The sequence below is a fragment of the Nicotiana sylvestris genome, chromosome 5, assembly GCF_000393655.2.
Source record: "Nicotiana sylvestris chromosome 5, ASM39365v2, whole genome shotgun sequence".
NCBI lineage: Eukaryota > Viridiplantae > Streptophyta > Magnoliopsida > Solanales > Solanaceae > Nicotiana > Nicotiana sylvestris.
Genome location: NC_091061.1, coordinates 81,734,984 through 81,747,926, shown reverse-complemented (window position 1 = coordinate 81,747,926; position 12,943 = coordinate 81,734,984). Strand labels below are relative to the sequence as shown.

General features: G+C 37.2%; 1 pseudogene; it reads left to right on the top strand.

Annotated features, from left to right (window-relative positions):
• Window positions 1-8,982: 8,982 nt before the first annotated feature.
• On the top strand, window positions 8,983-11,513 carry LOC104221833 (phosphoglycerate kinase, cytosolic-like; annotated as a pseudogene).
• The last annotated feature ends 1,430 nt before the right edge of the window (window positions 11,514-12,943 follow it).

Genomic DNA, 12,943 nt, shown 5'->3' with positions numbered 1-12,943 from the left:
AAATGCAAGCTAAAACGGGACAGTAATCAAATCCAGGGGCTTGCCGCCCGAGCCTCGGACTGGTTGATGAAGAACCTCGAGGTCGATATTTGGCTCGAGCTCGAGCTATCGGGGATAGTCGGAAATGGGATAACAGTTAAGGTATGATCAAACAACGCTCTTTATGGCCAATACCAAACAATAAATGAAGAACAAGTATGAAAGCAATAAACGTTAAGAGTGGCCTCGAGCTAATAAGAACGAGCAAGTTAGAGAGAAGATATATATATATATATATATATATATATATATATATATATATATATTATTGATCTTGTGGAGAAGATAGTTGGAGCAACATCAGCCCCTTACAATGTAGTATGGGTTCCCTTTATATAGGAAGGGAACCCAGTTATAGTATAATATGCATTAATTGTAAAGTGTGGAGATGGGATTGCTAGACGTGACGCTTCGGCATAGGCTCTGGATAGGCCAGCTCTACCAGACTTTACCGTGTGTCTTGGGAACTTCCCCTCTTACTCTATCCCTGACCTCCATTTTCTTTGAGTCGGGCCCCGACGAGCCCCGAGGGAGGGGACTCGGTCGCAGCTCCTCGTCCTCGGGGTCTCAAGGTATTCTTCTGAAGTGGCTTGACAGCGAGAAATTAAGTCCTCTGATTTCGCCGCATACAAATAACTTCAAGAAATAAATAATGATTTTCATTTGCCATTATCGTCACCGTCTGGCACTATTTCATTATCATTGTCTTCATATTCTTTGTCAACATCTTGTATGCATCCGTTCGGACCGAAGGCATCATAATCTAGGCCCTAGTTGACACACATTTCTCGTATTTTATCACTATCAGCAATATGATCACTTTCTTGATTTCTACAATAATATGGAACTCTTATGTCCAATGTCTACGGTAGAAATTTTAGTAGTCACTCCCACTTGAAAACTGTTGGAAATACATGATAATCAATGTCTCTATGCAATTTTTCATTCTCTAATAAATCGTAATACTGATCCTTCATTCCTTGCAGGTAGTTATGATCATCCAGAGCATGATGAACAGCTAGTGTCTTTTCCATCTCTAAAATCTCCTTCATCAAATGTTGAATAACTTCTGGTTCATCTTTGTGTGTTTTTGTTTGGAACGTTGTAGACAGTCTTGTGGTACAACTAGCCCATGCCAATGGAATAGTATTTCATAATCACACCTTAAAGGGGAACCCATTATAGTTTTTAACCCTAAATTTACATACCTTCAGGCTTTGTAGAATGTGCTTTCCCCTCAATAATATACCCTGCAACTTTGAGATCAGTATGTATATTGATAGGCTTATTTTACAAGGGATGTAGAACACCATACCACTTTTCATCCACCAAATCAATATAGCAACCTAACATATTTTTTCAAGGTAGGGATCGATTGTGTTATGATGTGTTCCATATGAATTTGTTTAACTACCTTCTTAAACCACTTATCAAATGTTAGTGGCATCTTCTTAAACCACTTATTAAATGTTAGTGGCATTTTTGAAATGTTGAAATGGTTTTTTAAAAACTGGAATGTTGGTTCAACTTAAAAAGAACTAAACTGCACAAACTTGTACGTTATCATAGCACATCAATAATATGTGTTATGTGTAATGTCTTATCGTCCTGAAAAAGCTTGTACAAACTTTTACCGTAAAGAATCATTTGTACGTTAAAAATAGCACATTAATAATATGTGTTATGTGTATTGTCGACCTTGAAATAATTTGCACGCACTTGTATCGTAAAGAATTATTTGCACGCAAAACATAACGCATCAACAATATGCGCTATGTGTGTTGTCTTGTTCACCAGAAAAATCCTGCACAAACTTATACCGTAAAGAATCCTTTGTACGTTAAACATAGTGCATCAACAATATGCGCTATGTGTATTATCTTGTCGACCTGAAAAAGCATGCACGAACTTGTACCGTAAAGAATCCTTTGTACATTAAACATAGTGCATCAATAATATATGTTATGTGTATTATCTTGTCGATCTGAAAAGGCCTGCACGAACTTGTACCATAAAAAATCTTTTGCAAGCGAAACATAACGCATCAACACTATGCGTTATGTAATCTAATATCACTCATTGAAACCTATATGAACCCCATGCATTTTACATTATTATTTTTGGCTTAAACAAACAAAGAATACAATTCTGTAAAATTTTCAAGTTCAAGCATTATGACATAACTGGACGCAATGACGTTTCTAGGTGTTACTACGGCAAGCGTGCGATTTTGAATCCATGTTGGTCAACTTTCAATCTAGGTTGGAGACATTGGATGTGTAAACAAGTTGTAAGTTATTAATATTAAAAGTTATGTTGGTTAATATATTATTTATAACATGTTCATTAATATTCCTTTGTTGTCAACCCCAATTTGTAGGACGAAAATCAATGTGATTTTGAATAATGGTATGATAAACCCATTAATCAGGAATACTATAAATCATGTTTGCTAAACCTTTGGAATCGTACCGGTGAGAACGAAATTCAGATCTGGAAAATCGAAGAACAACTTGCAGCAATGAAGGAGCCCCTAAAAGAGGCAGAAGAAGAAAATAATCGGCTGCAAGAAAAATTTCAGTGGTTGAACTAGAGAATAATGGGTGATGGTTACTACACAAACACATGGCTATTTTAATTGTAGTTTTTCTATTTTTATGTTGTATGTTTCATGTATTATGTGTATTTTTAACGAATTTTAATTTACGTTAATCTACCTTATTTTTTGTGTTCTTGTTTTAAACTAATAAATAAACCAAAAAATAAATACACATGTGCTTATAATGTAAAACATCAATAATTTTAACATAAATATTTAATGTTATAAATAAAATCTAAATGCATATCCATGCGTCCCACAGCCTGTATGCTTTAAAACGTTGGTTGGCCTGAGGTGCATACCATCCCGCCCGGCTACGCTATCGGGATCATCCTCATCTCGTCTCCTCTTTATCTGAGGATGCGATGTAGCATGATCGTCAGGAAGGCAAGCCGGATCAGTAGAAGCGGCCATTGTTTTATCAGTAAACTATAAAATAATAAGATATTTTAGTATATGAAATATAGAATACTAACATAATTGTTATAAAAAATACAAAATAATAAGATATTTTAGTATATGAAATACAAAATACTAACATAATTGTTATGAAAAATATTTTTAATAGCCAAACCATGGTCTCAGCGGGCTCCTAAATAAGATCATGCATCTCGGGCAAATGAGTATCATACACGTGCTTGGGCTACCAGTGGCCCATGATGGTACTCCTCAGGCGGCACATATGCAGTCTCATAACCTAACCACACATCCTCTCGGGAAGCTCTCAATGTATAAGCAGCAAGATCAATAACCCGACAACCAAACCCGTGCACAACTGATGCTTCGTCGTTTGCATGTTGTAACATCTCCAATCCCAACCGGTAAAAATGGTGTAAGCCAATAGCCTGCATAGCATATAACATATTAATTAAGGAAGGATGTTAAAGCAATGTAACATGATAAGTAAGTATATCAAATAACATACCAGTGCTTCATGCCTCCCGACATATAGAACGTACAGACCACCATCGCGATGAATGGGATTCCCCATCAGAAGGCGAGTAACACGACGATATCAAACCATGTACTCATGCTCCCCGTCAACACGATCATGTCGAGGGTATGACTGAATCAGGCCATATCTCTGATCCCAATCCTCTATCTGAGCCTCTAGCCAGGCCAAGTATGTCTGGTCGACCTTGCTGCGATCATCTCGCTCGTAATGTATGAAATGCCAAATGGGAAGAATAGGTATAAGTTAGTGTCGACCAAACTCTCGATAGACTCGATCAGTGGTATGATGCTCGACTATATCGAGACATATAAGTGGGACTGAAGACATCCACACAACTCGACCATGAGAGCAATAATCTGGAAATCCAATGATGAGCTTTTCGTTGTATGTCCTCCATATGAACTATTTATTAAACTCAAACATCTTGAGTAAATGCGAGACATATCAAGCTTTATCAAACAAACTTAGTCATATATTTACCGGAGCACCTTCAAGTAAATTCAACAGATCCCTACAATAAAGGAGATGATATTGAGCCTCGTTCTCACGGGCATGCCCTTGCCTATCTAGCCACCTCCTAGCAAGTGGTAGAAATAGTGGAGGTGGTGCATCTGGAGCTATTGGTGGAAGAGGGGGCTGGGTCTGCAAGAACTGCTCGGAAGCCCAAACCTAATAAGAAATGTGGACGTAAATTTGAGTAATTTTGTACTATCTCTATTATAATCATGAAAATCATTGATAATGTTATCAACTGCAGTAGCGAAATAAAAACGGCGATGTCTCTCACGGTGCCCGTGGACGCCTACACAGCTGCCTATAAAGGTAGGCTAGAATAGCTCCACCCCAGCTGTACGTAGGTAAATCATCTAGCCGCTCCAAATGATGCAAAAATCGCAAGCTAACAAGGTTTCCCAAAGTGTTCATGAAAAGAATACCACCAAACATCATCAGTAGCAACAGCCTCGTCTACCGCTCAATATCCTCTACTGGTGAGTCATACGTGATCTCCGCATGCAACGCCTCAAGGTGTTGCCTAACAGGCGACAGATGCTATCAACAAGCACTACTCATAGTAGTCGGCTCCGTAGGCTGGAATCCGATGAGCCTCTGCAACATATGTAGATAGTCAACTCTCGTATAATTCCTAAGAGCTTGGGGGTAGCTGACAACCATACTATCAACGGACAACCCGAATAGAACCTCCACGTCATGTAGCGTGATGATAGCCTCGCCGATAGGTAGATGAAATGTGTGAGTCTTCAATCTCTATCACTCGATCATAGCCATGATCAAGGGCCAATCGAACTGCAACATACCAATCTCTATAATCCGATAAAACCCAATCTGCTGAAGGCATATAATTGTACGGGGATGAAGCGGGTTGTCCCTAACGAACCCCCAAAGATCATCTATACGTCTTGGATAGAAGGTCTGGGACAGAAACTGTTCATCCCATATGTTTGAAGACCTCCCTGGAGCAACAATAGCTCTGGAACAGCAGGTCCAGGATGCACTGACGAAGGATCCATGACGATGTCTGTAAATTGAATATTATTAATTAAAGTATTTTTCTCTTTAATCGTTTAACATCTTTAAATATATTGCGATACTTTTTATATTAATATCTAATCGATAAATTTTCTATATTATTATTTAGGTTGATAAATAAAATGTTTTTTTATTTATTTTTTTCAACTAGAATTTGGCAGGGTTTTGTTTGAACTATCAACTTTTTTTCAGATGTTTTTGGGTTTAATTTTCTAAACTAATCTCGATATTTTTAATAATTATTTATATACAAGATACTATTAAGTTTTTTTGTGTTCATAACGATTTATGTCTTAATTTAATACGGCATAATTTTTTAACAATCTTATTCCTGATTAAATTAGGAACTAAATACTTAATTTGTAACTATTTGATATTATTTTAAAACTTTACTATTAAGTAATTATTTCATTCATAATGATTTGTATGTTAATTTTTATATTTTACATAAAATCCGGCAGCATCTCTTTTGTTCTGCCAGCTAATTATTTTATGATTCATATCTAGTTTTTGATTTTTATCTAATAATACTTTTACTATACACTTAATAATTTATTAAAATTTGATCCATAATTAAGTACTCTAATCGGTTTAGTTAATGAATCCTAAAGAGCACTAAAGTCACACTACTCTAAATGGCTATAAACAATATCAACTAACATAAATTAAAATTTATTATAAGTTCCACTAAAATAAAGGGCACTACATAACACTAAAGGGCACTAAGCAACACTAAAGTCACATATTATTATATGTACAACACTAAAGTCACATATAACACTAATTATTCAACAAATGAACAATATACAATTTTCATAAATTTTTACACATAAATAAACTAATCTGAATAAAATAAATCAGAAAACAATCACAAAAAGCATACAATATTTACTCGTGTTGAATAGTAGTCCTCTGGAAACTTCAAGACGAATGTCGTCGTTTTCGGGAAACCCTAAAATGTGTTGTCGCACCGCCTCTACTTTTGAACAGCCTATATCCTTTTTCTACACATTTCTTCTAGTTGCGTCACTGATCATCAACATGTTGCACAGGGGATTCTTTAATCAACGTCAGGGTCGCTCCTCTCCACATCCTAGGAAGTTTTTCGCCAAAATCGGTGAAAGAGTGCGTGAGATCTTTTTCAAAAGAAGATTTGATGGAAAAGAATGTAACGACCTAGCCGGTCGTTTTAAGAATTTATACCACGATCCCCTATTAACTGCATTCTTCGTGTTTGTTTCTGCTATTGTGAGTTACCGGGAGGATTTAATTGGAGTTTCGGAGAGTTTTGGGACACTTAGTCCCTAAATAAGAGTTAAGTTGTAGAATTTGGGTCGTAGTCGGAACAGTGTGAAGACGGCCTTGGAATGAAATTTTGTTGGTTTCGTTAGCTCCGTTGGGTGATTTCAGGCTTAAAGGCGTGATCGGATTGTATTTTGGAGGTCCGTAGCTAATTTAGGCTTGAAATGCCGAAAGTTGAGTTTTTGAAAGTTTCCAGTTCGATAGTAAGATTTTGATCTAACGGTCGGAATGGGATTCCGGAAGTTGGAGTAGCTCCATAGTGTTGAATGTGACGTGTGTGTGAAATTTTAGGTCATTCAGACGAGGTTTGATAGACTTTTTGATCGAAAACGTAAATTGAGAGTTTTCGGAGTTCTTAGGCTTGAATTCATGGTTGATTCGATGTTTCGATGTTGTTTTAGGTGTTTTAAGAATTGTCATAAATTTGGATAGTGGTATATGTCTTGGTTGTGCCTTTGGTTGAGGTCCCGGGGGCCTTGGGATGGTTTCGGAAGGTTGTCGGAAGAATTGGGAGTTTGTTTGAGCAGCTTCAACTGCTGATCTTCTGTCATAACCGCACCTGCGGTTGGGTCTCGCAGGTGCGTAGCCGCAGAAGCGGTGGTATCATCACAGAAGCGGAAAGGGGAGAGCCAGTAGGAGCCACAGAAGCGGTACCGCATCTGCGTATGGGAAATCGCAGGTGCGGAAGCTGGACTTTAGTGAATTGTCACAGATGCGACCTTTGTTCTGCAAAAGCAGGACAGCAGATGTGGTCCCATGACCGCAGAAGCGGATTCGCGGGGCAGAATATATAAATAGTTGCCTTCGTGAATTTGAGTTATTTTTCACCTCTTTTCAAATGGGAAGAAGCTTTTGGGAGCATTTTCAAGGGAGATTTTCAGAGGAATTCATTGGGGTGAGGTGATTTTTATCATTGTAAGCATGGAAATTTAAGGAAAATCAGTGGTAAATTAGGGGTTAAGGCTTGATTACTTAGAGACCTTAATGTGATGATTTGAGGGACCATTTGAGGCCCGATGTTGGTACCTTTGGTATGACTGAACTTGTGAGAGTGTGAGGATTCTGAAAATGTAAATTTTACCCAATTCCGAGACGTGGGCCCGAGGGGCGTTTTGGTTGTTTTACCTAATTTCGCGTATTAGCTTAGAATTTATTTGTAGAATCAGTTACTTGAAGTATTATTTACATTATGCAATTGAATTGAATAGATTTGGGCCATTTGGAGTCGAGTACTCGTGGCAAGAATATGATTTCGGGTTGATTTTGAGCCGGTTCGAGGTAAGTGGCTTGCCTAACCTTGTGTGGGGGAAAATCCCCTTAGGATTTTGTATTATTATAATTGAAATTCCTTGTACGTGAGGTGACGAGTGCGTACTTGTGCCAAATATTGAAAATCCGATTTTTCATTAAGTACTTACAATTATGTCCCTTTTTCCTGTTTATACTACTTGCAAATTTAAGCCTCTTGTTAATTTAGGAAAGCATGTCTAATTGACTTAATTGTCTTACTTGCTCAAACTACCTTATTTGGATTACGTGCAGCATGCTAGGTTAGAAATACCTGTTTTACCTTGGTATGGAACTTGAATTGCACTGAGTATTCTTCTTGTTGTTGTTGTGTGTTTACTTTAGGACTACGGGACGTTATCCCGGGAGATCCCCATGTATGTTTACTTTGGGACTACGGAACGGTATTCTGGGAGATCCTTCTGCACATTTACATTGGAACTACAGGACTGCACTCGGTAGATTCCCCCTGTACTGAGTATTTACATTTGGGACTACGGATCGGTATTCTGGGAGATCCCCTCGCATTATGAGTTGGACTACCGGACGGTATCCCGGGAGATCCACTAGATATTTATATTTGGGACTATAGGACAGTATCCTGGGAGATCCCCGGTTGTTATCTTTGTGCTGAGCTGTATTTCTTTCTGTATTTACTTTGCCTCTGTAGTAGTTGTTGCTGTCTTTTATATCCTATGTTATTTTTACTGTTGTACTTACTTATATTGTTTTGTTCTACACTGTTGAACCTTATATTTTATTTAACCTCAGTAAGGCTCTGACCTTCCTCGTCACTACCCGATCGAGGTTAGGCTTGGCACTTACTGAGTACCGTTGTGGTATACTCATGCCCTTTCTGCGCATATTTTTCATGTGCAGATCCAGGTACTTCCACTCAAACTTATCACACTTGAGATGAGGCGCTTGTAGAGATCCGAGGTATATCTGCCGCGTCCGCAAACCGAAGAGTCCCTTTCTACTCTCCTTTTTTTGTATTAGCCCTTATGTATTTTCGTTTCTTTGTTAGATATTCTGGAGTTAGATGCTTGTAAACATTCAAAGGCTTGTGATCATGAGATTCCGGGTTTTGAAAAATGTTATTAGTTTCGAGAGTTGTTATTGTGTATGCCGAGCTGCATTTTAAACATTGTTTTATTTTGTTATTCCGGTTTTTAATTATTTCTTCCGCAATTGTTGTTTATATTCCGCATTGTTAGGCTTACACTAGTCGCAGAGACTAGGTGTTGTCACGATGGTTCACGCAGGGCGAACCGAGGTCGTGACAAAGAAAGAATTCCTGAGAGTTGATCTGAATGTTGAGTTGAATGATTTCTTAGGGCATCTCCAACCTTTACCCTATTTTCGGACCCCAAAATAGGGATTTTCCCATTTTGGGGACAACTTACTCCAACCATTCCCTCATTTTTTTCCCCAAACTTTTTTATATTCTTCTCTCTCTTCTATATTATATTATTATCTTTCATTTCTATTTTATATTTTAATTTTCATTAAACAAATTCCATCTTTTATTTTTATTAATTTGTTATTTCCATAATTAAAACAATTCCATAAAATTTTAAACAATATAATTTGTAAGCAATTATTATAGATTAACTAATAATTCAAATAAAAGTAAAATCATTGTGATACAAGATTAATTAAATACATATTACATAACGATAAAATTCATTCGAAATACTAGATAAATATTCAACTTCAACCTCTAGTATTCTCCCATAAATAATCTATTAGTGCATTACGACGTGCAAAATGAGCATCTTTGTCCTTAATTTTTCTATGTCGAAATAAAAATTCTTGAAATCGTTGATTTTCATCTACTGCCATTTTTACATAAAAATAATAAATGCACGAAAATTAATTTATCAAAATTATACACCAAAGTTAAGATATAATATTAATATTATAAATACATTACATAAACATAATTAGGTATATATAAAGGATTAAATAATAAAAAGTGATAATAGTAATGGGGGAGATGAATAGTGTACCTCATATTTGAGGGAACGCTATTTGTCCCCCATTTTGGTAAAAAAAATTGGGGAGGGTTGGAGCTAAACTCTCCCAAATATTTCCCCCAGGGATGGGGGCAAGGTTGGAAATGGCCTTAAGCATCGCCGATGACAGCAAAATCCAAGCCGCTGTTCCAACCATTAAGTATTTGATGGAACACCAAGCTCGTGTTATCCTTGCCTCTAGTTTTGGTCGTCCAGTATATAACAATCAAGAGTACAATCAAAGGTACAGCTTGAAGCCACTTGTTGCAAGACTGTCACACCTATTGGAAGTTGAGGTCAAGATGGCAAATGATTGCATTGGTCCAGACGTTAAGAAAAAATGGTTCATGAAATACTACCATGAGGGGTTTTGCTATTGGAAAATTTGAGATTCCATAGCGAAGAAGTCATGGATGAACCCGAGTTTGCATTAGAGCTGGCGTCTCTTGCAGATTTGTATGTCAATGATTCCTTGGAGACTGCACACAGATCATACGCTTCCACGGTAGGGGTTCCTCAGTACTTGAAACCAGCAGTTGCTGGACTCCTTTTGAAAAAGGAACTTTGCTATCTTTCTGAAGATCTAGCAAAATCAAAGAAGCCATTTGCTGCCATTGTTGGTGGTTCAAAACTTTCAACTAATTAAGTTTTGCCTGATAGAGAATCTGTTAGAGAAGGTTGATATGTTAATCCTTGGCGGAGATCTGATCTTTACATTCTACTAGGCCCGAGGGTTCTCTGTTGAATTCTCACTTGTAGAGGATCACATGATTGATCCAGCGCTATCTCTTATTTCGAAGGCAAAAGAAAAACGTGTATCTCTAATGCTACCGGAAGATGTAGTAATAGCAGACAAGATTTCGGCTAAAGCTAACACAGAGCCAAAAGGTGTTAGCATAGACACGTACCTTCAGCCATTAATAGGAACGTACTTTCAGCCATGATTGTTGAAGTGACATGAAGAGAAAACTTAAGGAGTCTTCTAGCCTGTGTCTATCGTAGGATGCCAGGCTGATGGAGTCACCGGCGTATTTATAGGTAGGGTAGGGACTCTTAGGCAAATACTTTAGCCTTAGGGACTTCTCCATAAATTGTAATTACCCTAGGGACTCCTAATATATGGTAATTTCTTTCCATTAAAGAAACCACCATATATGCATAACTACAGAATATTATGTGATATATTATTTTCTTTGGGAGACAAGATAAATAATTTATTACTTTATATGTGGGTCACATTAGAAGTCTCTAGAACATATGGTTATTTCTAACAGTTCCATCAGCTAAAATTCCATTTAAGAAGATGGGGTTAGATATTGGACCAGCTGCAGTTAAGTCTTTTTGCGCAGGTCTAGATACCGTCAAAACAATCATATGGAATGGACCTTTGGGAGTGTCCGAGTTCGAGAAATTTGCTTTTGGAACGGAGGCTTTTGCAAGAAAACTGGAAGCACTTACTAGAACTAGAGTTAAAATAATTATAGCAGGTGGCGAAACAGTTGCGCCTCTTAGAAAGATGGGGCTTACAGACAAGATGAGCCACATTTCAACGGGAGGGTGTGCCACCTTGGAGCTTCTGGAGCAGATACCGCTTCCTGGGGTGATGGCACTTGATGATGCTGCTAGTGAGAAAACGGGGCTCACAAATGCGCCAACGGTGGAGCTTGTGGACAAGATGATGAGCGAAGAAGTGTATGCTAGGCTCCATTATGTGGCAGTACAGGGTACTGACAAAAATACAGATCCTTCTGGTGGTCTATGTTGATAGCTTTGGTTACTAATCAGTTACTGGTTTTGTTAGTCGTTTGAGAGTAATTACGCGGCAAGCATCTTATTTTATTTTTGTCAAGTAAACTTAGATTTTGCGACATGTCTTCTTCTGTTTAGACCAAGACTTGAAGGTTTTGATAGCTTTCACGTTGACTATGAGCGATTGGCTTAATGCAATTCGAAGAATCTTGTATGGTTATACATTAGGCGAATTTCTAACAGTGGTCTTAGCCTCTAAAAGAAAAAGAAAAAAACATATAATACAGTAAAAACGACTAATTACTCAATTATGTACATGAGTTATTAAGTGATTCGGAATATCTCTATTTCGGAGTATTTTGAATTGAGAAAGAATAAAGATTTAACCACCGAACCGGACAATAAAAGAGTTCTACTACACGACAATGCCTTGGATCGAGTGTTAGATCGCTAAAATAATCACGGGACATGATTTCGGGGGAGGGGTGGGCTCCAATGGAGTTTGAAGCTTTTAAAAATGGGGCGGCATTTTGGGTGTTCTGTCCTGAAGAAGGAGACTGGTCGGTTTTTAAAATAGGTATAACGCATATATTAAATGTGTTATACCTATCCGTCTTTTCAGATTCAGGTATAGCACCTTATATGCACTATAACAAAACTTTGACCGTCTTTCAAAAATCAGATATAGCGCATGAATTTCATACGCTATATATAAAGAGGTAAATCAGTTATTTATTTTTTTTACTTATTTGGTACTTTGAGTCCCAAAACTCAACATTTTGCTACCCAAACAGTTCAATACACAAAGAAAGCTCTCGCTTTCAAGTTTCATCAAAAGTATTTGTCTTCATATTCCCTTTATATCCTCAAAAAGATTCCCCCAGTAGGAACATCCCATGTGCCCTTGCGGCTTTCCCTTTTTACATCCTTTCTTATGTTTATCATTTTTTTGTTATTTGGTTCCATTGAGAAAAAAGAAATTAACTACACAAGTTTGAACTTGAATATCAAAAATATTTTCATGCATGGCATTTTCCTACCCTTTTTATTAAAATTATCTTCTTATCTATCCTTATGTCACTCTTCCAATTTACTTTCTACAATTCCACAACTCTCTTTTTTTTTTTGCTGATCATGTACTACTGTTCTTGCATGTTTTGAACTCTAAGTTGAATTTCTTTTGAAAAGTTCGGTTGGGTATAAACTCATCTACTACATGTAATGATAGCTGGGCCATCCTATGGTGTTTAATAGTTGTAAGTAGCAAGTAGTGAAAGTTACAACCACTTTGAATAAAGAGAATTATAAGGAAAAACGGCTTACACTCCTAGAAGACTTGAATCATTTTCCTATATTAGCGAAAAGAAAGCAACTCCAACAACTTATAACTAAAAGGCGAATAGAAATTTTCAATTTAAAAAGTCTCTTATAGGAAATATCCAAAAA